At 39.6% G+C, this 26946-nt stretch overlaps 1 long non-coding RNA gene across 1 annotated transcript; it reads left to right on the top strand.

Moving 5' to 3' along the window:
- The first annotated feature begins 988 nt into the window (after positions 1–988).
- LOC124964356 (uncharacterized) lies at positions 989–26946 on the top strand. Its single transcript, XR_007104934.1, has 5 exons — positions 989–1106; positions 20472–21082; positions 21740–21847; positions 23778–23912; positions 26776–26946. It is a non-coding gene; the product is annotated as an uncharacterized LOC124964356 (long non-coding RNA).

Genomic DNA, 26946 nt, shown 5'->3' on the forward strand with positions numbered 1-26946 from the left:
CTCAGGGCTTTGAGCTTCTACTCAGTCACTTCATGAAGGCAGTGCCACACAGCCCTGGACCAGAGACTCTTGGCGGTTCATGCTAGCCTAAGTGGTCATCCAGCTCTAGAAAACTGGTACGTACCAGACAGGGGCAACCTTGAACTCCACACAGGTCTGGCAGATGGAGTGGACACTCCTCCTCCCTCTCTGCTGTAAGAAAGCTCTTTTTAACCTTAACTTTCTAGTCTCTCTTCTATAGATGTTGCTCCTGCCTCTCTCGACTCACCGTCAAGCTTAACACCAGTGACTTCTCTGAACATGTTCCTCATCGTGAACACTAGTTAGCTTCTTTTCTCTTTCACACTGATGGACAAAACAACTCCATAGCAATTTCCAGTCCTGAAACTCTTCAGATGGGACTCCGCAGGGGAAGTGGCTCAGGCAGCAGGCCGCCGGAGCCTCCCAGCTGAGACCCTTGCTTGCGGTGTCTGCATGGTTGATGGAGCAGTAGAAGCTGCCTCTGCTATCCATGCAGTCTCTTTGCCAGGGCTTTCTCCAGGGTCTCAGAAGTACGAATTCCCACCATTCTGAAACCTGAGAATGGGACCCAGGTTTACACACCTGATTTTTAAATGACTCAGTTTGATTGCACTGTATGTTTAAAACACAGGCCTTTCAGGAAAATGAACTTCATGAATATTCACCTCCCGTTTGAAGATTGAAGTGCCTCGTTGAGCTACTGTGAACCTCACTCCTGTAGAGGCAAACAAATGGCAACTGGCTGATGGGTTTTGTCAGGCAAGACCAGTTCTTTCGCTTTTTCTTCCCTTGTCCTCCACCGTCTCTAGCCGTCTTTCTTCCTGCTCTCTCTGGCAGTCTTCCTAGAATCAGAGGCAGTTTCGAAGTGATTCTAAATTTAGCTTTTCATACTCGGCAAAGCCAGATACTATGTTTTTGCATGTATGAGGAAGAGCGGAAGTCTCAGGAAGTCACCCTGGGCGAACGCGCTGTCACTTTAAAACCCAGGCATCGGGTCCACATTGGTGACTGTGAGGATTCTGATGGGCCTTCTGAATAGTCTTCAGCACAGCTGTGTCCCGTGGGATCCCTGGTTGGGGATTGAGGTGAGGCACTTTGTACTCTCAGGGTTATTCTTGACTTCCTTTCACTCCCTACTACATTTTTACACAGGAGGAATGAGATTATGATACCACCATGAACAAGTGTAGTAGACCTAGGAGATGCACAGAAGGTGGGCATATGGAAAACCACCCTCTGCATTGATGATGGGCAGGTGGAGTGAGCGACGGTGTCTACTGTTTGGCTGGAAGCCTCAGGGCTTGCCTAGCACAAGTGGCTGCCTGGGTATTTATAATTTCGATGGGATCATGTCACTGCCCAGTTTTGAATGTGTTCTTGAAGACCTGCATGCGCTATCCCCAGGTGTCCCTCTGTCCCCTTGTCCCCACCCTTCTGCTTGCTCACACAAGTCCTCCAAAATGCCCAAATGCTGTCACCACAGTGCCTTTGCAGGAGCTGCTGGCTCAGGCTGGAACACTCTTCTCTCCATTTCATCCAGGTGGTTTCTCAAACAGCATTCCCTGAGAAGGCTTTCTCAGCCACCGTGTCTAATATAAGAACTACTTGCCACTCTATGGCTGCTTCCTTCAGTGGTTGGCAAACTCATTTGCCAGTCACCCACAGGAGGAAATGCAATTCATGCTGTGACCTCACATTATGCATACAGGTAACTGCAGAGATTCATGAAGCAGGCAGGACTTGTGTTTGCTCTAGGCAGTGCACAGTGATATATTCCTCCACTCTCCTCCATTTCATCATATTCCACTCGAATTACTTTAATTCATTAGAGTCATGCCAGCTGTATGCCTTCATGTTGAGTCTACTACCAACCCATGAGTTGGTTGTTGGGTCATAAATACTTTCTTTTTCTTTACTTTTCTTTCTTTCTTTTTTTTTTTTTTTTACAAATTTGTATTTTACATTTATATATATTTACATATATACATATTCTGCTATAGTGCAGGTTCTATAAGAGCAAAGCTTGCTTATTTTAATAGGCTTATCACTGTTGTGTTCACAGGGATAAGAATCATGTAATAGGAATTCAGTTGTTTGTTGAACAACTGGGTGAATGTATCAAGTGTGTATGGAAAAAAAGATTTTGCTTTAAAATAATCAGGTAAAATCTTGTGCATTATGTATCTCTAATTAAGATTCATAATACCTATTAGAATATTAAAAACTGAGATGTACTCTAGTGAAGAAGACGATTTGGCTTTGTTAACCCCAGGATTTAGAAGTTGGGTGGATTCCCTCCAAGCTCTTCTGTAGAACACATCTATTGATGCCTCATGGGACATCAGTGATATTTAGATCATAGGACAGAAATCAATCTGGGCAAGTACAGCAGTGATAGGTGCTGAGCACAGGTTAAAGCAGGGTCTTGGAGGTCTCATTTTCTCCCCCAAATGTGAGGCATTAACTGTTCAGTTTCTGGCTGGAGGGAAGGCCCAGGGATCTTCAGGGAGGGATGGGTTGTTTGACTGGCAGCCATCAGGGTACTTGGCTGAACTGGAATGACAGCGGCCATATTTGAACCCAAAGCAGATGCTCAAGCTTTTGCACAACTATTCTCATCTGCAAAACCTGAGCAAGCAGCTCAGCTTCATGTCTCTAATCCTTTAGCTATAGGTCTGTGGGTAAAGGCAGTGACCCCCAGTGAGGTGGTCAAAGAACTGGGGAGAATGCAGAAGGCCAGCATCACCTCTTCCTTCCCTGGGCCTAGAGGAGGGAACAGGAAGGACTTCTCAGGCTGCTGGAGGCAGAGGCAAGGAGTAGCCAGGGGCTGCTCTTGCTCCCAGCTCTGTGTTCCAGATGGGCCGATCACCAGGAGGGCGATGAGAAGTTAGGTCCTGGGGAAACGTTACCTGCCATCAGGGTCATCATTATTATCATTTTTTTTTTAAAAATCATTTTGTGCTCAGCCTGGGAGACCCCATGACTTATCTGCATCCTTTAAATTCAGTACTTGCATTCTGAAAGTGGCATCTCACTGTTCATGGGTATGAGTTTTCATTTTTTCCTAACAAAGCCTTATTCCCAACCCTCTCTGCTGATTTTCTCAAAGGCATAAATTCCATGGTGAAGCTGGTTGTTGTCCCTGTTTCCCCAGTTCTGTGGGCCTTAAGGAAGGGCTGCACTTACTTGTCACTTTGGCCTGATGGGACACCTCAGTTTTATTTGCTGTGCTTTTGGAGAGGCATGCCAGGGACATTTGGGCAGCGATATGGCACAGTAGATATTATTTTTAAATCAGAAAAATGTTTCAACAGTCCCGTTCAACAGTTCATCAGTTATTAAGAATAATGATTGCTGTAAGTATGCCAAAATAATGACCGGCCATCTTTATACGCTCCATCTATTGGGAAATGAAAGGCATAAAGAGTGGCAACTCCAGCAAGTGCATTCCTTGAAAGGTGACACACTTAATTCTAAAAATATGGGATACACAGCGTTTTTATGGATGGAAATATCATCCCTGTAGTGTCCCCAGGAAAGGGACATATCTGAGAGTGGTAGGGGAAGTGTTTGAATAGTAATGCCTTAAGCACACCTACATAAATGAACCTGCTCCTTTGGTACCTGGCATAACTGGCCTTTGACATAGAATGACTCTGAGTTCATCCTCACTCCATCACCTGCTGGCTGCGCAGTTTTGAAAGAGTTACTTAACCTCTCTGTGCTTTGTTCCTCTAAAGCAAGAATAATGATTGTTATCCACAGGCTTGCTGTGGCCATAAGTCACGAGGCGGCAGGCTCTGTGTCAATAGTCTGTGTTCAAATCTCAGTTTGGCCACTTGTTAATTTTGTATGATATTGGCAGGCAGTTCCTGATACTTGGTCTTCTTATTGCAGAAAAGGAATAATTACCATAGCTTCAACATGACGTCCTTAGAAGGTTAAAATTAAATAATGGTGTGAACTTCTTAGCCCTGGAAATTTTTCAGAGTGAAAAATTTTCCTTCATAAACATCAGTCATCATTAATATAAATAATATTAAGGAGTAGGTTCATAGCAGGTGCTCAATAAATCTGAGCTCTCTCATCTCTAAGGTTTTTCCATCCAGGGGCTTGTTTACTTCATTTTGCCTGCTAATAAAAACTTTTCAGAATGATGAAATTCTCAGGAATGTTTACTCTGCCATTATTTTAGAGGATACATACTTTTCTGCTTGAAACTTTGTGACTCCTTAGCTGTGAGAACCTCATGTGTCAGAGTCATTTTGGGATAAGAGACACTTTGTCTCCCATAATCTTGCTCATAAGAAAGGATGGACTTATTTTACCAGCAGTTAATGATATTGTGACAAAGATTTGGGAGCTGTGCCGGAAGGAGCACAGACCAGATCAGAAGCCAGGGAAGAAAGCCCAACTCAGCCCTTTTTAGCTGTGTGGCCTTAAGCTAGGTTTTTGGTTTTTTTTTTTTTTTTTTTTTCTAATTTTTCCCTTTTTCTAACCATCCTGGTCCTCCATCTCTTCATCTGGAAACCTGTAATAAAAATGATGCTTCTATGAAAGGTTGATCAAATGAGAAGGTTGATGTGAAAAATACCCGTACTTTGCAAACTATAAAGCCTCATCCACAGACATTTGAGGACATAAAAATCAAAAGGAAGCTACTTCTATTACTTTAAGTTTCTGGCATAGATGATTTTTGAGATAAAAGGGAAGTCCACATCATTGTTTTAATAGGTTGCTGTGGTACAGAAAATGATATGCTTGTTTAAAAGTTGTTTTTTTTTTTTTCAGAATATAAAGGTTAAAGATCAGAAGGCATTAAGATTCAAATTTGGTTACTTCTAAAACTCCTTCTATATTTAAACCTTATATTATGACATATTGCCTTTAAAGAAAGAGCATGGGTAGGTATCTGGAATTTAGTGCAAATTCAACATTCCAAATAGGTCATAATATAAAACTTGAGGTACCTCAGACCAGACGGTGAGGAATGACATTTGGCGGGCCTTATTCCCTGTACTGTGATTATATCATGGTTATGGAAAAACGTTGCTAAATAACATTTCATTTCTTAGTTTGAAGGTATATAGCATTTGCTTAACAGTGTGGACTTTGGGAGTGCAGTAGACATTTTGATGCCTGCCAAATATTTTCCACATCCTGAGCATATGATAAGATTGCAGTTCCTGTCCCCTTTCCATTTGTCCACGTGATTCATCTGGCCAATGAGGTGTGAGCAGTCACAACACTTCTTGCTTCTGGGCCACAGCATGTCAGTGGCTGTTGGAGACCTTCAGCAGTCCACTTCCTGTCATGGAAGGTGATTGACAGCATTGGAAATGGTGGCTGTTCTGTCTGCTTGGGCCCTGAATGACCAAGAAGAGTACCCTCCCTGGCCCAGCTATTTCATGTTGGGGCAACATTCCCCTTTGAAGCCATAGGGGTTTGGAGAGTCAAAACCTTGTCCATCCTGACATAGAGATAGATTCATGTCTTAATGTTAACTTTCCCACATACTGTGTCACCTGGGCACATCACAGTCTTTCCAAACCTTGATTTCCTCATCTGGTTTACTATTTTTTTTAGAGATTATAATAATGCCAATTAATGAGGTGGTTGTGAAAATTAAATAAAGCAATGTAGATAAAGTACTTAGGATAGAGCCTGGCATGTGGCAAGATTTAAGAAATGTATTTCTTCTTATTATTGATATTTCATTAGTCGCAGGATCTTAGTGCTTGATTGCAATTTAGATGCCATCCATGGTCATATGCTTTATTTATTTATTTATTTATTTTTTTAATTTAATCACTGACTGAGGAGCACGGTTAGACTAGTTGACCACTGAAAAGAAACAAAGTTCTTACTATGCGGCACATGACTCCCTCTGAAATTATAAAGTGAGCTTGTGGGAAGAGAGCTCCTGGCTGTTCACCTACAGTCAAATGTTGCTTGTCACTCTTATAAGGTCTCTGCTAATTCTAAGATTTCATAATTCTGATTGCCTTGTTTAAATTGCTATACGTCTACCCTCTCCTTCTGATATCGCTAAGTAGAGAAAGAAAAAAGTTGGTTTCCCCAGCATGTTGCAGACTGCCCATTCTTTTCCCCAGTGGCTCTGGCCCTGCTTTCTCTGTGTCAGGAGCTGTCTGTCCCTTGGAGAGCAGTGGTCACACAGCTGTTCTGTGATTGCCTCATGAGTGTCTCCAGCACAGGCTGTCATGAGGCAGCCACGCTTACAGCCTGCTGGGCCACTGCAGCAACGGCGTCTGTGAAAGACAAGAAGCAGAAATTGAGACATTTTTCACAAGAGGAGACCTTAGAGAAGGGTAGATAAACATGAAGAATATCTCCATGGGGTGGGCAGTGCAGGATAACCGTGGTTCAGTTCTGGACTGGCATAAAGCTCAGAGTGGAAAGTAGTGAGAATTCCAGGAAAGGTGTGATGGGTGGTGATGGACGCACATCAGGTACAGACAGGACTCAGCAGAGTCTTAACAGTGTTTGACCATTTCCTGTGAAATGGGTCTAAGAGGAAAGAAAGTGCAGAGAACTAGTTAAGGTATATGACTGACACCCCAATCCAAATGATGAAGAATGGACGGACCAGGGAGGGGATAGGATGGCCTTCAAGTTGCCGTGTGAGTGTTATATCCTGGAGGAGAGAATTAGCAGAGATGGAGGAAGTCACGTGTCGGGGGGGCTCTCTAAGAACTAGGCTTATTAACTTTTTATTCCACAAGTATTTACTAAGCACGAATTAGATGTCAAGCTTAAATTAATTACTCTGTCCAAAGAAGAGAACAGAGACTACCCCATCTTGAAGGAATTCATTCTAGTGAGGAATAAAATCAAACTAATAGTGTCATTTCCTTTGATAGGACAGATAATAGAATTGAGTAGTTCTGCTCTCTAACTGATAGGAGATAACATTACCTGACTTTTGCTTCCAAATGGGAGTGTTTCCTTATACCCAGGCTTCCAGGATAACTGCTGAAGTTCTTTCATATTTTCCTAAGCATGTGTTTGCAAGGTTGGGTCTTTCTTACTTTACTCTCGAGGTGAAGTCACTCTTTAGGGCTTATATTTACTTATATAAGCTTCTGCTTCTATCTTTATTTTTTTCTCTTCAAACAATTTCTAAGCTTATTAAAGTAAACTAGAAAAATATACTGTTTTCTTTAGATATCTCTATCCTCACTTCCACTGGAAATTGTGAGCGATTATGTTACATTTTTTTAAGTCTTGCATTTATCACCCCTATTCTCTTTCCTTTGGGAATATCAATCCAGAGAATTATACCCAAGCTTTCTCTGACATTTTTCAAAGACCCACACAGATGGTCATTGTAGTTAAGCTCTCAACCAGAATATTCTCATTCTCCTTGTTCTTTAGAATGCTTTCTGTTTTCTTGAGTTTTATTATTTTTATAACATCTTAGGTAGGTCATTGTACAGAACAAACAAAACAAAACAAAAATCAACTTGAGATCTAAGATTCTGACTTGGTTTTGCTTCCTGGGCTACAGTGTCGTGCATTGCTAGGAGATATCAAAGCTCAGTATCGAGGATCTGTGTCCATTTCTCATCTGTGTATATAAATATCCAAAGAAGAGAACAGAGACTACCCCATCTTGAAGGAATTCTGACACTTTGGAGGATGGTGCTTTTGAGAACTGCCTATGTATCAGTTCAGCAAGGGAGATGAGTGAAGAGAAATGAAGGACCCACTGAAGTTTGCCTTAGAAGCTCCAACTTTGGTGACAGAAGTAAAGCAGGCACACTGGCAGAGACCATAGCAAGAACCATCATTGCTCAAGTAAACAGGCACATCTAAATAATTAGTAACACATTGTCGTAGTTGCTTCCCGAATGGCAGAGGCATTTGGTTTTCTAAAACAGAATTCTGAAACCTCTGATATGTGTGCTCCATGACATATATTTGCATCCATTTCCCTCCTTCTCTGCCTCATCTTTGAACTTCCATGCACAGAAAATGGATCCCTTTGCTCTCTGTTTCTGGTGTTTGGTAGCTTCCTTGCTTCTCTCCACCAACCTTTCTATGCCATATCTCCCATTCTGGAGTTTCTAATTATCCTCATCTTGCAGCTTTCCTAGTCTGACCTCCATCCTTGTACTACCATGTGTCTCTTTGACAAAAGCCCTGAGATTTCTACAGAGATAGGAGCCATGAAAGGTCCCGCAAAGAATCATTGGAACCTTGCGGGCCTTGGGGTTTGAAATGACTTTGAACCTTTTGGGCATCAATGTGTGTGTGTGGGTGTGTGGGTGTGTGTGTGTGTGTGTGTGTGCGACTTGCTCAAAGAAGTTTTCTTTTTCTAAGGAGGGGAAAGCATTTCTTCACAAAAGCTCAAAAGACTGGGACATCAAATAACTCTTACAAAACAACATTTTGATGAGTTAAGTGTAAATGAATCAGAAACATATGGATTGAATTTCCCTTAAAATACACATGGGTTTAAAAATTAAGGGGAAAAGTGCTTGGCAAAATTCTCTTTGGGTTTGGCCAAGTTTGATTCCTTTGAAAACCAGTTCAACACATGATGCCAATCTCAAAATGCTTCTGGGTTCACACATCTCTGGTTCAAAGTGCTCTCTCCCTCAGAATCCTCCGGATTCCCCTTCTTCCCCTGTTGTCAGGACTGTGTTCCCTCAGTAATCCTAATCAGAGTGACATCTAAGAACAGAGAGTGCATGTGAAAATCTTCTCCCATGCAGGAACTGCTAATGATCAGATCTTTGTGGAGGGCATTGAATAGGCACAGTATGACTAATTTACTTCTCAATCAGTTATTGAATATCTATGACGTAGTAGGCACCTAGATAACAAAGAGTCATCAAGTTCAGTCTCTCTTCTCAGAAAACCCATCATCTGTGGACAAAGCAGATGCATGTTATGATAGAAGACCAAGAGATAGATGAATGTCATATGGGCAGAGTCCTGGTGGGCCACAGAATTCACTCCACATGGTTCATCTAGCTCTCTTTCCTTTTTAGTGGCATTTGGATAGCTGCTTTTTGTTTCTTATGCTCCTGAATTTAATGCTGGAGCTGCTTAGCTGAAGATAGGGTTAAAGAAGAATGAAAGCAAAAGATGGTAGCAGCCATGGGCACCCTAGGGCTGAAAGAACAAGAGGGAAACAGTTAGCAGTGCCCAGGGGGAACTAGACCCATGAAGAGGTCAGCCCTGGGGACTTGTGGCCATGGATGGATACAGCTACTATAGCATTTGAGCAGGAAGGAGCTTACGGGGAAGACTTTAAGTCAGTGGAATTGAGCAGGGCCAAGAAATGGGCAGAAGAGGGTGGGGTACAAATAGGGAAACTGGGGGGTCATAGTTGGCATGTACCTGGAAGAGAACTCACTTCTGCCTCTGTGGCTTAGGATGACAGAGTGGGATGCACTAATGTAGTGCCTCTTAACTATACTTTGAAGACTGGGATATGATTTTTTAAGTGACTGTTGGGGGATTGGAAGCATTTTAGGAACAAGGTCTGATGTAAAGAGAGCCCAAACACAAAGCATGTTGGGAAAGGGAGTCAGTCCATACTTACAAAAGGACGGGTGTGAGAAAACTTTGCAACTAGGGAAGATCACCAAAGGTAGGCAGGTAGGCAGACCCCGCAGAAATGTGAATGCCATGCCAAAAAGGTTGAGCTCTATCACTAGAGAAAGTGGAGCTGTGGATGATTTTTGAGCAAAGTTGTAATAAAATCAAAATCATATTTTAGGAAAGTTAATTTTCTGGTAACTCAGTGTAAACTGTAATGGAAAAGGGAGATCAGGTAACTGGAGATCAGGTAATAACTGGTAGGTACTTCTTTTTTTTTGTTGTAAACAAATGGGATAGATACATGTTGTTTCTCTGTTTGTACATGGTGTAAAGGCATACCATTTGTGTTATCATAAATTTACATAGGGTAATGTTGTTTGATTCATTCTGTTATTTTTTCCCTTCCCCCACCCCTCCCACCCCTCTTTTCCCTCTATACAGTCCTTCCTTCCTCCATTCTTGCCCCCTCCCTAACCCTAACTCTAACCCTAACACTAACCCCTCCCACCCCCCATTATGTGTCATCATCCACTTATTGGCAAGATGATCAGGCCTAGATGACTGTAGGAATTTTAAAAAGACCAGACCCTCCTTGACATCATGCTTCTGAGGGAACTTCCTACAGGGCCAGCAAATAGAAGCACTCAATCAATATTTATATTTATTATTATTATTAAACATTTTTATTAAAGATTAAAACCTATGTTGTAATTTTTTTTAAAAAGCATCACTCTCGGCTGGGGATGTAGCTCAGTTGGTAGAGTGCATTTCTCACAAGCATAAAGCCCTGGGTTCAATCCCCAACACTGCAAAAAAAAAAAAAAAAAAAAAAAAAGCATCACTCTCTCCACCCCCAACTCCTGGTATTACTTTAAAACTAACAGGAAATTCTAAAAAAAATTTTAATTTTTTTAATTATCAGTGTAATATATTTGTATTTCAAACAATACCAAAAGACTTATTCTGGACCCAGTCACTCTTTGCCCAGTCCTCCTCAGGTACTGGCTGCACCTTTCAGGGACAGACACCTTCATCTCCTCTCTGCTCCTTCTCAGTAGCACCTTAATGCAGCCTCATGTCTCAATTTATCTCCTTTGCACCGTGTTTGTTGATTTCTTGAAGATAGATGGCATTTTAGTTATGTTAACTCATAATCAGTGATTGTAGCATCATGACTTACAAATATTGTTTACTGCTGAACTAAATAGCCTACCAGGATTTCATATTTTTCTTAGTTTTGTTTTTCCTGGAGTTTCTAATTTGGCCAATGTTTTTACTTGCTAGCCACAAATTTTTAATTATTTTCAAATGCTCATCATCTTATTTGTTATTATCAAATTTTCCTTTCTCCAGGAATCTTCTTTCCAGAGTCCTGGGTCCTTCTCCTCCAATCAGGACTATGTGTTTATGGTTTTATCCTAAGAATTTGAATTTGACTTTTCTGGAGTGGATTCTTGGCTTTCTTTTTTTCTGTGAATAATCTTTTGTTTTTCTTCTTTTATTTAATTGCTAGAGCACCCTTTTTAATGGGATTACCAAAAAGGAGAACAGGTTAATTTTCTTCTTAGTTGCATCTGGTCACTCTCATGTGCATTGGTCTTACAGCCTGACTTGACATTAGAATGTGTAGTCAATAACTTCCCTTCCCTTCTAAAGCTTGAAGATAGCATTTCTGTTGAAAAGTCTGGTGCCATTTTTATTCTTGCCCTTTGTACTAAATCTGATTTATTTTCCTTCTAGGAGCTTCTAGGGTCTTCTCTTTGAGCCCGAGTGTTCTGAAATTCACAGTGATGTGCTTGGTGTAGGTGATTGTTCACTCATTGTCCTGGGTATTCACCAGGTCCTTTTCCATTCTGACACTTTATGGCCCTCAGTTCTATGACATTTGCTTGTAATTTTCCCGTGACAATTTTCTTCTCTCTCTCTCTCTCTCTTTCCCTCTCTCTCTCTTCTATTCTTTCCTTCTGGAATTCATATTCATTGAACATTAGACCTCTTTTATTGATCCTTTATATACCTTCCCCCTAGATTTTTTTTTGTACTTTGATTTCTTGGAAATTTCTTTCACTTCATTTGATTTCTTTTTAACTTTCAACTTTAAAAAATGATATCTTATATTTCAAAAATGGTTTTTGGATAATTGTTTCTTTCTCATAGCATTCTCTTCTTGTGTTAGAATGGAAAAAAGTCTCATCTCTTTGATATAATGTTTAAAATATTTTTTAAAGTTTTCTTTTTCTTATTGTCCATTGGGCTGTTTTTTCTTTGTAGTTGTTTTCTTTCTCCTTCATTCACTATGGTTCCCCCAACCCTGGAGAAAGTCTGTATTGAGGTATGTATCCTTTTATTTATGATTTCCACAAGCTGTGGAATTGGGTTTGAGATAATTTTTTAGATTTCAGGGATTGCAGAGAATTCTCATGTGTCTGTGGGAGGCATAGGAAGAGGCCCTGGCAGTAGCTAAGAAAACACTTGTGTGTGTCACCATGTTTTTCTTTCTGGAATGTTATAATCTACAGACATTAGTAAAAAGTACATAATATTTCAAAAAGTGAAAAGGAATAAAAAGCAATGCAGCAGACTTGCGTGTATCTCTTACTCAATTTTAAATGTCATTATCATCACCATGCTTTCTTTAGAATTTTCATAAGAAATAAAAACAATTTAAATGTAGCTAAACCTCTGCCCTGTTCATTAATCCCTTGGCCTCCCTTTCTAGTCTAACCATCCTCCTGATACTAGTATGACAGTTCTTTATGTGTTTTGGCACTTTACCATGAATTATTAAAGGCATGAGGGGCTTGTTTACCTTCTTTTTTTTGGTTTTAAAATTTACATAAATATCACCATGTTGTATGTTCTTTTGTCACTTGATCTTTATCACTCGAGTTTACTTTTGAGTTTATCCATATTAATAGACAGAGCTAGTGTATTCATACCCAAGGCTTCAAAACATCCTGTGGAATGGGTAAACCAGAGTTTATGTACCTATTTCCATGAATTGTACAGTTGGGTGGCTTCCATATTTTGTGGTTATGAAGAGCCTTCCATGAACCCTCCTGCAGAGGTCTTCAGGAGCACACATGGGGGATTTCTCTAGCACCATGGTTTAAACCATAGGGCCAACTGGAGTTACTATGACAACAGGTTTCTGGGCCTTACCCCTAGGGTTCCTGACACAGGAGGAATGCAAAGGCCCAAGAGTCTCAATTTCTAACAAACCCCAAAGACATGGTGATACTGGAACCAAATTTTGAGAATCACTGCTCCATGTTGACATCAGTGGGTAAAATGGTTTGTCACTGATATGTACTTATTTCTTACCCTGCTAAGGATTTCCAAAGTGTTCTCCAGAGTATTTCTATCAACACACACCCCACTAGGATCAATGAATTCCTCTTTCCCACTTCTTGCCAAAAATTGGTGTCATAAGTCTATAAAGTTGTTATTAATCCCACTGTTACCTCTTGTTTTTTAGTGTACATTTTTTCTGATTATTAGTGAGATTGAATATAATTTCTTAAGTGTTTAATGGTCACTGCTTTCCTTTCTTCATGTGTGAAGTTCATATATTTTGTCTTTTCCCCTCCTAATTATGTTTGTTAATTCATTTTGTTTTGTAGAAGTTTGTTTGAGTAAGCTCTGGAGTTACTGTGACTAAAATACCTGACAAGAACAACTTGGGGGGGCTCATAGTTTCATAGGTCTCAGTCCACAGATGGCCAACTCCATTGCTCTGGCCCAAGATGAGGCAGTACCTAAAGGAGGAAAGGCCCAAAGGAGGAAAGCTGCTTAGCTCCAGGCAGGGTCAGGAAGCAAAGAAGAATGAATAGGGAAGGCACCACAGGGAAGATACACCCTTCCAGGACATAACCCCCAGTGACCCACCTCCTCCAGTCATGTTACCACCCAGTCATTACACAATCTACTCATTTTACCTCTGAATGCTCTTGCATTAACAGGAGATTTGGTGGGCCACCTCCTATCCAAACCTTAACAAATGTCTTTATGTATTCTGGGTACTAATCCTTAATCATATAGTGGGTTACAAATAACTTCTCTTAATCTCCTAGTCTGTGATTTTTTTAATTATTTATTTATTTATTTATTTGTTTATTTATTTTGTGATGCTGGGGATTGAACCCAGGGCCTAGTGCTTACCTCACAACTGAGCTATATCCCCAGCCATTTATGGTATTTTTGATGAGACTTTTGATGGGGGTTTTTTGATACGTGTGTAAAGATACATATTTATATTCTTAAAGTTTTCTACTTTTCCTTTTTCACTTTTCATTTTTAATCTGGAATTCTCTTTTTTTATTGTATAAAGTAAGAAATTCACTTTTTCCTCCCAATTTGGGAGTCGGTTACTATATCTGTCATAAACAACTCTCCAACCATTCATGCTTCTATTCCTGATATCATTGTCCATTTGGGTGATCATTTGTCTATTCTAGTTACTTGAAATTTCTAGAAGTTTTATTATCTAATAGGGAAAGTCTACTCACCTTGTTCTTCTTCAAAATAATTTCACCTCTCCCAGGTCTTTCTGACATGACTTGACTTGTCTAGGTGAGTGGAAAATGAGTCCACATTTCTTTAAGTTGACGTTCTTTCTTTTTTTGGTGTAGAATTTTTTTTTTATTTTTTTTGTAGTATCATGTGTATTTATTTAGAGCTCTTTCCTTTTATAATGAAAACTTGAAGTAGATTCCAAGAAAGAAAGAAAGAAAAAGGACCAATGCAACTGGAGGTGGGGAGAGTTTGAAGGTATAGAGGAGAAAATTAATGCAATGATAAAAGTCATAAAATTATTGGGTTTAAACATAAAACTATTAAAATTTTTGTAGTGGTGAAGAGGTATGTGTAATAAATATTTGACCCTCCTGATGGAAGAAAACATTCAAGTTTCATGGTGGGAAAAATAGCATCTAATACCAAACACTGTCAAAAAAAAAAAAAAAAAAAGTCCTGAGTGGAGCATTTTATTGAGAATATTGAAAAGCAAGGTCCCCAATAATAATTTATTAACAAGTACAGAAATGCATTTCTTATAATGATTGTAACTAACATTTTGATGTTATTAAAGTTGATAGCAAATTGCTAAGATGATGTCAGTTGCGCCTTCTAATGGTCCAACAGGATTCAGGCACTGTGATGGCTTTTACATAGATATGCATTTTGCTTCAGCAGTTGACAAACTAGACTCGAGTCCAACTCACCCACTACCTGGTTTTGTAAATAAAGTTCCATTGGAGCAGAGCCACATCCATCTATCCACATGTTGTCTATGGCGGCTTTCTTGCTGCTGATGGCAAGAGTCAAGTAGTCCTAAGAAAAACCATATGACCTTCAAAACTGAAAGATTTACAATCTGGCCTTTCCAGAATAAGTTTGCTACCTCCTGATCTAAATCATCATTCCTTAAGTTATTTTCTCTGTATTTACATTGGGCATATTTAACAAATCTATCTCCCTTCCCCACCTCATTTTAGCACCTAAGAGTCCAAATCAAAGATGAGGCACTCTGGCAGCATGATATGTTGCTGTCTTCATTTAACTCGAGAATTCACTCTCATTGTATACACTTTTCCCAAGAATTTCATCAGCCCAAACAAGCAAAATACACACACACACACACACACACACACACACACATACACATATGTGTGCATAAAAGTACCGTGCATTCTGAATTATGGAGATCCTCCGTTAGCCTCAAGTGAAGACCTCCCTTTTATTCTGTCCAAAGAACCGGTCTCCCTCATGCATTCCCTCCCTCATTAAGACACCAGCCATAGCAGGTCTTCCTGGAGTCTCAGTGAGCAGGCCAAGGCTATGCTGAGTTGGCATCTTTCTCCCCATCTGGACTTAAGTCCTGGTCAGCCCTGTGAGTTTTTGCAACTTCTTTTCCTAAAGTGCTGAATTCCTCTAGGCTCCCTAATGTGAAGTCAGTTTGGCTAAAATACTTTTTCTTAAGGACTGGTTAACTGAACTGTCACAACTCCAAGCTGGCAATATGTTCCCATGGAAAAAGCACAGAACTTAGAGCCAGAAGTTCTGGTTTTGAGTTCCCAACCTTGATGCTTACCAGATGAATGACCTTGGGCAGGTTGCTTAAACTCAGAGACTCAGTTTTCTCATTTGAAAAGTGAGGATACTAATAACTGTTGCCACATCTACCTATTGGGATTGTGAGGAACAAATAAGATATGTGAACATAAGTTGTAGACTACAAAATAATGCACACGTGTTCATCGTTATCACCAGTTCTTGGAGCCTCTTTCACTGATTTTTCCATAATTTCCGGCAGCCTTTCACTCGTGTTCAGGTACAAGTCCTGAGTTGTCCATTGCAGCCTACTTGACATAGGCCTCACTATTGCTTCAGCATCTCTGCTCCTTGGGAATGTACTGTGCACTGCCACCCTGTGAGAATCACTGCTCTAGGGCCTGAGCCTCTCAAAGCTGTGCTCTTACAGCTTGAGGTGGGCATGGGAAGGGAGTGGCAGCTTAGACTCTTCCTTTTGTCTCTCCCTAATTCTAAGTTATCTCATGACCTTGGACCTCTGAGTAGTCCTGATGGTGCCTGGAATCTCACATATTCTCGGGTGAACACCATTCTTTAGTTTCTTGCTCATCTTCTCTCTAATAAACCTCATCTACAAGTTAAAGGCCAGAGTAGAATGGAGGTGTAGTCACCATCGCATTCCCAGGTAAATACTACCTATTATCCTTACTTCTCCCATTTCTCTCCTTAGGTCTCAATTTTGTGCTCCAAATTCTTGCCTTCCTGAATTTCTGCCATTTTCCCCACCCACTTTGTCCCACCCCTTTTCTATCTCCTCCAATATCTAGGAAGAAGGATTGGGAATTGAATTCCTCTCATTTCCAGACATGGGAGGCTCACTCCTAAGCGCAGGTAGGGTCATTCTGTATTAAAAGCTATGTGAAGTCAATTATCCCTTCCTTTCCTTGCTTGTACATGCCATTTTAAGCATATGCATAGTTTCTTCTATCACCAACATCATGGAGCCAGCTCAAGAGTGGTCATATTGTGAGATTTAGACTTGAGTCCAAGGGGTGCTACAGACCTTCACTGACTTAGGTTAAGTTATCCATCTCATGTGAGCTTTAACTAGAGCTCTGTATTGGTTGTTGGAATGAGATTAAATTAGATTAAAAGAGAATGAAACTCATTTGCTTTTTGTAATTTCTCATTCTATGGATCATTCTCTCAGGACCCTCATAGAGTAGGAGTAATTCAAATGTGTTTGTTCCATCAATAGCTCACACAGTTTTCTTCTGTGTACTCCTTTAAATCAATGTCTAGAATTGTCACTGGCTCACTGGTCTCTGAAAATGGCTACTTTCTATATCCCAGAGTCAGCTCAACTGGGCACCATGTTATAAACTGTAATCTAAATTTACTTCAATTTTGAACAAACTGCTTTGTACAGAAAGGAAAAAACGAGGATTACAGAAAAAAAAAAAGTGACCATGATATCTTTGCCAGATAAAACATAATTTGCTTTATTTTTCCCCTTTGTACCATTAAGAGATTTATTGTCTTCTATTTATTTTCAGCACTTTTCTTCATTTCTGGGAAGTCTGACCTGCCTAAATCATTATTGCATCTGAACAGAGATTTGCAGACAGATTTCCAGTAATGGGCTCAAATAATGGGTTCTATTTGGCATTTCATAATGGCCCTTTATAGCACAGAAAGGGGCAATGTGTCTTTTGTGTTTCCTGAGAAGCACACACGCGTGGCCCGAGGGTGTAGTGGCATGGTCTGAAGCAGCCCATCACACATGTTGAATTTCTGTGTAATCATACAGTATGAAAATTTGCATTTCCATTAGAATATGTTTGTGTTTTCTTATGTTTGAGAATGTCTTAAGTTTTAATTTACATTTCAGGCAGGGGTACCATTTTTATCCTGCACACTTGTGCTGGTTACTTTTTATTTTAGTGGGTACATGCACCCCCGGTTTTAGATACATGTGACTTGGAAGCAAGGAAACTGAATTTGAATCATGATTCTCTCACTTTTGGACACCTGAATCTGGGAAAGTCACTTAACTTCTTAGGATGAAAACCATCTATAAAATAAGCTATTGGGATGTTTGAACCAACAACCGAGGACTCTTTTTTTGTTGAGAAATTGTCCCATGTTAAGGGGAAGAACCAATGAGAACCAATGGGGATGTTCGAACTGCAGACGGCTTTGAAGATGATTACGGATGATCATTTTCATGAAACTTAAACTACGCTCATTTTGCAATAGCTCTACTTTCTCATCTTAGTTCCTTGGGGATTTTTTTATAGTGGTTTTCCTCATAGGAGTGCCAATGTTGGGAGCAAAAATTCCTATGAGAACAGAAAGCTTTTGAGACAGCCACCAGCTTCAGGGTCCCAGTTTCTGAACCCTGACAGATTCTGATCAAAGATCGTTTCTGCGCCCATCTCTTACCAGGCATTCTGGGCCATATGGAAAACTTGCAAGAACTTAAAGTCATATTTGAAGAAACTCTTGAAGTAATTTTGAGATTTCTTTAATAATAATATAACATTATGTAAGAATAAAATATATAAAAAGTAATTGTGCATATACATAAAGGACCGACTGAATAATAGTATATATGTATCAAGAACCTACTGAATAATATAGCATCTTATTTACACATTTCTTCTAATTCTATTTTTTTCTTCTTCTGGTACTGTGGATTGAACTCAGGGATGCTACATCCCCAGCTCTTGTTATTTTAAGACAAGATCTTACTAAGTTGCTTAGGGTCTCACTAAATTGCTGAGTCTGGCCACAATCTTGCGATCCTCCTGCCTCAGCTTGCCGAGTCGCTGGGATTACAGGCATGCACCACTGCACACAGCCTCTCAGTCTCTTCTAATTCTTAATACGACCCTGAAAGATTAAAACAAAATGAAACTATTTGTTCTGTTTTGCCAGTATGGAAATCAGGACTCTAGTTCAAGGCTTTACATTGAAGTGCCAAAAGGAAGTAGATTTAACAGAATTATACATCAACTACAATGTCCTACTTCACTGAGTTTTCTGTATAAATGAACTTTTCCTTTACTGACTGTTGAATTGGAGTATTTTGGGTAAAACAGAAGCAAGAATGATAATCTTGCAGCTTCTAGATGTGAAGCTAATATGAGATTTACTCAATATGTGTTGTACCGATCAAAGAGACTGCTAAAAGAACTTTAAATTAAGCATTAGAGCTTGTGTTCTTTGCATACCTCCACTTCTTGCATGGTGTCTGGTTTGTAGCCAGAGAGACAAAGGATCAGGACTCACTGCCTCCCATGTGCTCATTCACTTTCCTTTGTAATTAGATGAATGCTGTGACTTTGGGGCTGATGGGAAGACTGAGGTTGCTAACAATCCAAAATGCCTATCCCTATGATCACCCACCGCCTGCGGGGACAATCACAACGCATACGCTCTTCTTGATCACAGGAACCAAAAGGGCTTTATTCCACAAGTCTCAGACTTATATTGAGAATATCAGCCTATCAGAGAGTAGACTACCAGGAAAGTCAGCCTATCAAGGAACAGTCTCCAGGCAGATACCAGGATTGCCTCACGTACAACAGCCAACCAGAGTTACTTCCTAAAACTTGAATATGAGTGCAGCTATGTCTGGCAAGCTGCCAGGCGCCATCTTAGAGATCAGGCCACGGTGCGGCTCTGGGGTCCTCAGAGCCCGCCCCTGACATATCCTAGTCTCTCTTCTTCTTGTGTGTTAGACAGAATGATTGTGGCACCACAGATGGAAAATCCTTGCGTATCTAAATCCTTGCCTGGAAGAGAGCTCCCAGGGCAGCCATCCCAATAAGCACATCCACACTGGGCTGTGTGCAAGCAGAATGCAAACTTTCATTGTGTTAGCCACTGAGATTTAACTTGTTTGTACAGCAGCTAACCTGTCTGACCATTACAGCAGGTACTGGGTAAATATTTGCTATGTGAGAGACATTTATATGCTTCACAGTAAAATAATTTGGGAATTTTTTTTAAAATCCTGACACACAGATTGCAGACCAACTAAGTAAGAATTTCTGGGATGTGTTATCCGATATTAGCCAATATTTCTTTTAACTTCCTGAGGGTTCCATTGTCAGCTTGAAAAGCACTGTGCTGTATCAGCACTATTCTAAAAAGTGTGATCTAAGGATCTTCTTAGAAATATAAATGATTAGATTTCCAGGACTATAGAATCAGATATCATTGGCATTTGTGTTTTGGCAAGTTCTCAGTGGGGTAGGTTCTCAGGTATATAAAAGCTTCAGAAGTACCAAGCTAAAACATTTTGCTCTATAGTGATTCTCCTACTACACACTCATGGAATTCCTCTCTGAAGGCAGATTTCTGGGCCCAATCCCAGGCCTACTAAATCAGATCTCATGAAACAGTTGCCTTAATATCTATACACCTGAAGAATTTTCTAGGTAATTCTGGTTCACCAGAATTCACACTCATCAGTTACTATTGTCCTTTCCCTAGAATCTCCTACTTCCCCATGACTCTTCCTCACCAGCTACCAACTCTCTCTGCATTTTGCCCATGAGATTCAGGCTTTGGAAAGATGGTGGTTTTCAATCATTCGATTTTTACATCCAGTTTGCTCAGTAGTTTCTCTAAACAGAAAACTCTTCTAGTGCTTTAAAGTGTTTTATAGACTATTAATTGTTAAACATGGAAGATCTGGGTCAGACAACTTTCAACTTAAAGGATGAGACATGATGCTGGCAGATTTTCAAATCTGAAAATTAGAAATGCCTAAAATGATGATGTAAGTCAACCTCTGTTTGGACTGATTGAACTTTGATTTCCACTGATCTTTTCAGGAACCATGTATACTGTGTGAAGAAAGCTGATCATGGAACTACTTTAGATGAGAAATGGAAAGAACTTCAAAGAGAAATGGGAAAGGAATTTGCAAATGCAAAAGAATGATTGAGAAGAGACAATAAGTCATGCAAGTACATTGGGCAGGGCCTGGGGAGTGCTTTGGTCATGACTAAGGACTTTGCAGGTTTATAAAGAATGAGTTTCTATAGCATAACTTTTTGATCAAAGAGAAACACAACCTCAATCACTTTTTATTTTTTTCCCTTTTTTCCTCTTGCTCTTCCATTTCTTGAAAGTAATTTACATTGTAAAATACATTGGTAATTTATCTGGCTGGTAGAAGAAGGTGCTCTTAATGTTGTAGCCACCCTTAGACTTTGGGTCTACTGAGTTTGAGTCTATTCTAAACTGCTCTTCTTCCTTCCTTCACTTCTATCTATGCACTTGAATACCAATTCTGAGCTCAAGATCTGGAGGTATAACACATGAATAAGAAGATCTCTGTATAGTGCTAAGAAAGTTTACCACTTAAACAAATGTATGCAAAGCAGCTCCAAGAAGACAGGCTCTGAGGGGACCAGGCAGAGAGCCTGGTCTGAAAAGGGAGGTGAGTAGACCACTTCTCTTTTTTTGTGAACTGAGGAGTAACAGGGCCAACTCACTACTTTCATTAGAATTCTCCCACTTGACTCCTTCATGAGTTGAAATGAGGAGTTTGGGGAAGGAGGAGTCCTCCATATAAAGGATGGCCTAGATGTATCCAGGCAAAACTGAATGGAGGAGAAGAGACTATGGGTCTCCATGTTTTACGGGAAAGCTTCTCAGGGCTCAGCCTTATCTGCAGGTGTTGAAAGAAGTCTTAGTCTGCTATGCAGTGCACACTACAATATAAGTGGGACATTGATGGGTTAGAATGCTGGTATATACTGGACTGGCAACCCTAAATCCTAGGAGGTAACTCCAAATGTCAGAAGGTAAAGGAAATACCACAATGGGAAGTACTCATACTGTTAAGAAGGGGACCCTAGTCACTCTATAAGAAGTTAGAGGTCAGTTTTTAACCCCTGGGAGCAAGCATGAGAAGAAGGCTATGTAACATAGTAGCTAGAAGTTCAGAATTTGGAGTCAGGTGGACCTAAACTCAGATTCTCACTCTATTACTTCACCAACTGCTTGGTCTTGAACAAATAACTTGATCTGTTGAAGTTTCTATTTCCTTTTCCCTGAAATAAGTACATACACACATATATATGCATTTTGCAAGGTGCTGGTGAGGAGTAAATGAGACAATGTCTTCAAAGGACTCAGCAGGATCTCTGGCACAGGATGAAGAAAACTTTGTCACTATTCTTTGTGACCACTGTAGTCCTTGGTGAGTAAAAATGGAGGGCAAAGGCATGGAGAAAATGTCACTGGAGTGCTATATGGATTGTAAGGACAGTGGCCACAGCAGAGTCCTGATTTTCCATAAGGGATGGAATTGCAACACACAAATGAAACAGAAATTCAGTTATGTTAAGTTGGCACCCAACCAGAGGCATAGTGACAGCTGCTGTCAGTTATTGCTCACCCCTGGCAGTGTGGGGGGGGGCCACTGATGCATACCCCTGGAGGAAAGTGCCCAGAGCTGGAAAGGGCATAGGGTTTGCACCTAGGTACAAATTCCTAGGTACAAAATCTCTATTCTGAGTTAGCTGTGTGACAAGTCCCAGTCACTTAACTTGTACTTGTGAAAAAGGAGATGAAAATGCTTACCTTTCAGAACTGGAGTGAAGAGTAGAGAGGAGGGTCTGTGAGTTTCAACACAGTTGAAAGTGGCAGTTATCGCTGAGCCTCCACAGAACCACCTGGTTTGCTCAAGCTATGGGAAGAGGAGATACAGAAACCTGCATAGCTAGGAAGGCCAAAAATTAGACATTATTTTTTACACTTTCCAGGGTGCCTTCCAAGGTTCTCAGTATATGTGGCATAAATCATCAACTGCTATATACATCTTCCTTGAATATGCAAGCAGATTGGGTTCCACACTGTGAAGGCTGTCCACAACTTGCAGTTCTGATTAGAACTCCATTGCTCTCTGCCTATACAGAACTTCAAAAGCTATTCTTTATACAAGTTCAAGTTCAAGTCCTAAATTCAAGTTCAGTTTCCAGTATATCCTATTAAGGGCACTCGACTAAAGAACACCTTTCTTTATTTTCTTCTTCTTTTTTTTTTCTTCCCTTAGCTGACACAGGGGCTTAACAGATTAATGCATTAGTTCTTAATACCTTCTCCTTCTAAGGTCTGGTTCAAGTCTGGATCCTTGATTAGTATTATCTCTTCTAGTGCTGTTTTGAGCTAGTTTGCTTTGCAGTTCTGCTAGTATTTATTCCTGAGAGGGAGGTAAAAAGATAAAAAAGATTAAAACACACACACAAAGTTTGCAAGATCATATCATCTAGTGATAAACCTTTTCAGATATTCACATTTTCTTTCTGAGCAAATGTGGTCAATTTCCCACACAAGCAATTTATTTAAGAAGGAAAATATATATGAATGTTTATAAATACAACTGCTGGAGGGTGCTAAAAAGTATGGTTTATTTCAGCTCTAGGTCCTTGAAACTTAGTAGTTTCAAAGAATTATTGGTGTAATAAACTCCAGCGGTTTGTTACAGCATTAACTGCCCACTATTTATTTCAAGCCGTTAATCAATATACTAGCCATCAGTTACCAGTTAGTTATGATATTTTAAGGATTATTACCAGAGCTTTTGTTACAATTTCCTTCCTTTCTTTCTTTCTTTCTTTCTTTCTTTCTTTCTTTCTTTCTTTCTTTCTTTCTCTCTTTCTTTCTTTCTTTCTTTCTTTTTCTGATTGTGTTTAGCAGACAGACAGGAATCTATAGCTAAGGAGATGTGTTCTCACACACAAAGTGTCACTGGGATTTAATAAGCAGAAGAGATTTACTTAGAGAAAACATTTCTTTAAATCAACCAGCCAGAAAAGCATCCTTCTAAACAGTGAAGAAGGAAAAATGAATTGTGAGTGTTTCATATAGTAGCTCTGCTGCAAACATATGTTTTCTTCCTGGGTGCCTCATTTGTAAATGCCACAGGGAATGGTAAATGGATGACCATAAAACCACCTTCCATGAACGTCCACAGTGTAATTTGAAGGCATGCCATTTTATAGGAAGTATTCCCCAAAGATGTGATCCTCTGAACCTTGGACGTTTTTCTTGTTTTAATGTTTACTTTTTTTTATCTGTGAATATTTGTATCTGTTTCTTTCCATACACTCTGGCATGATCTCTGTTAGAATAACACACAGTTTACTTGGCTTGGGGGTCACGTTGACTATCAAACTGCAAACCAACAGGCCATGAAGAAAGGCTGCATAGCCCTCTACTTTCCAGAGAAGAGCAGCCCATGCTGGACTTCATGTCTGGGCACAGTAAGTATGTCGGTTATTTCCTAGCATGGGAAATTTTCTCTTGAAGGCATGTTTGACTAGTGTGTGTGTACTAATTGTGTGCTGCAAAGTTCAGTCTCTAGACCTGCTCTGGTAATTATGTACTTATCTTAGAGCGGGTTTATTCCTTCTCTTTTCTGCTTCTTTATGCTAAGCTTAGTTCACAATCACTTGGGTGTGCCAGGTGCTGCAGGACAATTCCTTCTTACCATTTAGTAACAGCAGTGCCACCTCTTGAAATAATAATAGTGTCAGGTAGTGGCTGAACATGGTGCACTCAAAATTTCTAAGTATTAATGGTCTTTACTTCCAGTGGGAGTAAACCGCATTTTCTTAAAAAATAATTCCAAGATCAGGTCTCTCAATCATTTGAGCACTCTCAGAACTAAACATGAAGTTAGCAGGAAAAGAAAAGAAAGATTTGTTCATTTCCTAAGTGAATTTCTACAAAGGATTTTTCTCCATTCCTAGGCTCCATGGCCCAGGAATAATTATGCTAATGTTCTTCTAGAGTTGAAAGTTTGGTTTGTCTTACTTGGCTATTAAATTTAAAATATTAAATAAGTATTAATGATAAATTAATAAGAAGAGAGTCTTAAGCAGAATTAAATTGTTGCTAAAGTGTGTTTTTTTTCCTAGCTTTTTTAAAATTTGGAGATAATGCTTCTATACCAGTATATAAGATTAATAATGAAGGATGAACTGAGGCACTTAAACTCATGGTGACATGCAACATCATGATAATAAAGACACAGCATATCACAGATGCGAGGGTTGGAGAGGTGGAGGGAGGTGAAAATCACTGTCTCATATCTTCAGCTGAGAATCCTGATGCAATAGCTATAGCTTGTGGCAAATTCCCCAATGTTCTTCCCATGGTATGGAATGCTGACGAAACCCCCAAGGCCTGAAGGAAGTGGTAGATTGTCACAGTGATGGTAAATGGTTCATAAAGTGAGGTTGTCCATGTTGCAGATTTATTACTCAGGGTTCTCCAGAGAAACAAAACCAACAGGATATGTTGCTGAAAGCTCGGGGGTCCTTGTCTCCAATGCCAATCCAATAATGAGTACACAGTTTTGAGAAAAAAGGAAAAAGATGGTTTATTGCTTTGCTAGCAAAGGAGAAACACAGGGCACTCCTGTCTCAAAGCCTGTGATTCTGTTCATCAGCAGGAACAGGGGGCTTTTATAGAGGTGATTCAGAGAAAATGAGATTAGGATGAGAGATCAGGAAGGAGATGATCAGGGAAAAGAAGATCAGGGAGGAGAAAGTCAGGGAGAAGGATGGGAAAAAGCAAAAACCATGTACATTTCAAAGCCATGAGTGATATAGTCAAAGTATCAAGTGAATCCCTATTACAGATGTACTATATTAATAGATAGAGATGACATAGAACAGATGTAGAGATTAATGAGCAGATTTACTACAGTAATTGGCTTACATGAAACTGAGAAATCATTAACTGAGACTATTTGTTACCTACAAACTGAGAACCAGAAAAGTCAATGGCATGATTAAATCCAAGCCAGAAGTCTGAGAACCAGGAATGCCAATGCCCAAGTGCAGTAATAAATGGAGATCCAGAGAAGAGAGAGAGAAAGTTCCCCCTTTCTCCACCTTTTCATTTTATTCAGTTCCTCAATGGGTTGGATGAACCTGTTCACATTGGTGAGGGTGGAACTCCTTTACTCAATTCACCAATTCAAATGCTGATGTCTTCCAGAAACACCTACCTGTGTGCATCCAGAAACAATGTTTTACCAGCTCTCTGTGCTTCCTTTTTTTCAAGTTGTCACAAAAGTTAACCCCCACACTTAAGTTTGGTTCTTTAAGGAATCACTGGCTCAGTGCCACAGCTTTGCAACTCTTTCGCATGCTATTTCTGAGTTTCTGCATCCATTATGAAGGAATGTTTGCTCTTTGGTGGTTCTGAGTATGCTAATCCATTGATATATCGAGTATATGATGTTAGTTTCAAGTGTTTTTATCACTCAATCCCAAGTACCAAGACTGTTTTAGTCTTTTCATCCAATAACTTATTTTCATCCTGCATATTATTTTTTGCCCAATGTTTATTTTTTTCAAATTTTGGCATAATACTTAACTGTCTTATAGAGTATCATATGTAATTTATTCATGTTGCTTCTCCTCCATCTCTTTCCTATTCTTATTTTTGTAGGTTAATCTAAATTCCATAATTATTGCATCTACCTTTTAGATTCTGCTAATTTAAGGTAAAGTTAGGTGTATCCTCTTTAAATCAACTAGAGACATGACCAGATTTAGTTAAGACACTCAGACTTTCAAGAGAGTTTCAATAAAATTTGGATTAAAATATGTTTTCATTTATCTATTCTGAACATGTGAGGTTTGTTTTCTTATGCAAATTTTAATGATGAGTGGACATACAAACTAAATGCACACGTTAAAAAATATTTTGATACAAATGTCTATTTTGATCCTATTAATAGGTCACACCAAGGAAGTGGAACACTTATAGGGGAAGGTGTAGAAACATTTTAAAATCTTTTCTTGATCACAAATATTACTGCCTGAGATGTTTGGTATTGTTTAATCTGTTTTCACTTTTATTTATTTTTTGAAAACATAGCTCTATCACTGTTCTTGTTCAGGTTCAATCAAGGATTGTTTTTTTCTCAAAATAGTCTCCTAAACAGGAAAAAATCATTCATCTTGATTAGCAAGAAATTAAAGCAGTCAACTAAAATTAAATATCCACTGTCAAACTTGTGTTTAATTAAATTTTCTTACTTTAATATTTAGTGTATTTTTGGTCCCTTGTGTAATTTTAAATTTTATGTTATTTTTCCCTTTGCTCCAGGGCCTACTTTTTTATTATTCCTCTGTAACTGCTGAGCTATTGGACAACCACCAACAGTAATATCTAAGTTTGTCTTGGTATGACCTAAGGGATCTGTGCATAGTCTGCATCCCTGCCACCAGGGTATTTTGTTCGTGAGTTGATTGTACTAGCATTGGAGTGGGCAGAGAG

Source organism: Sciurus carolinensis, chromosome 1 (assembly GCF_902686445.1).
Source record: "Sciurus carolinensis chromosome 1, mSciCar1.2, whole genome shotgun sequence".
NCBI classification, from domain to species: Eukaryota; Metazoa; Chordata; class Mammalia; order Rodentia; family Sciuridae; genus Sciurus; species Sciurus carolinensis.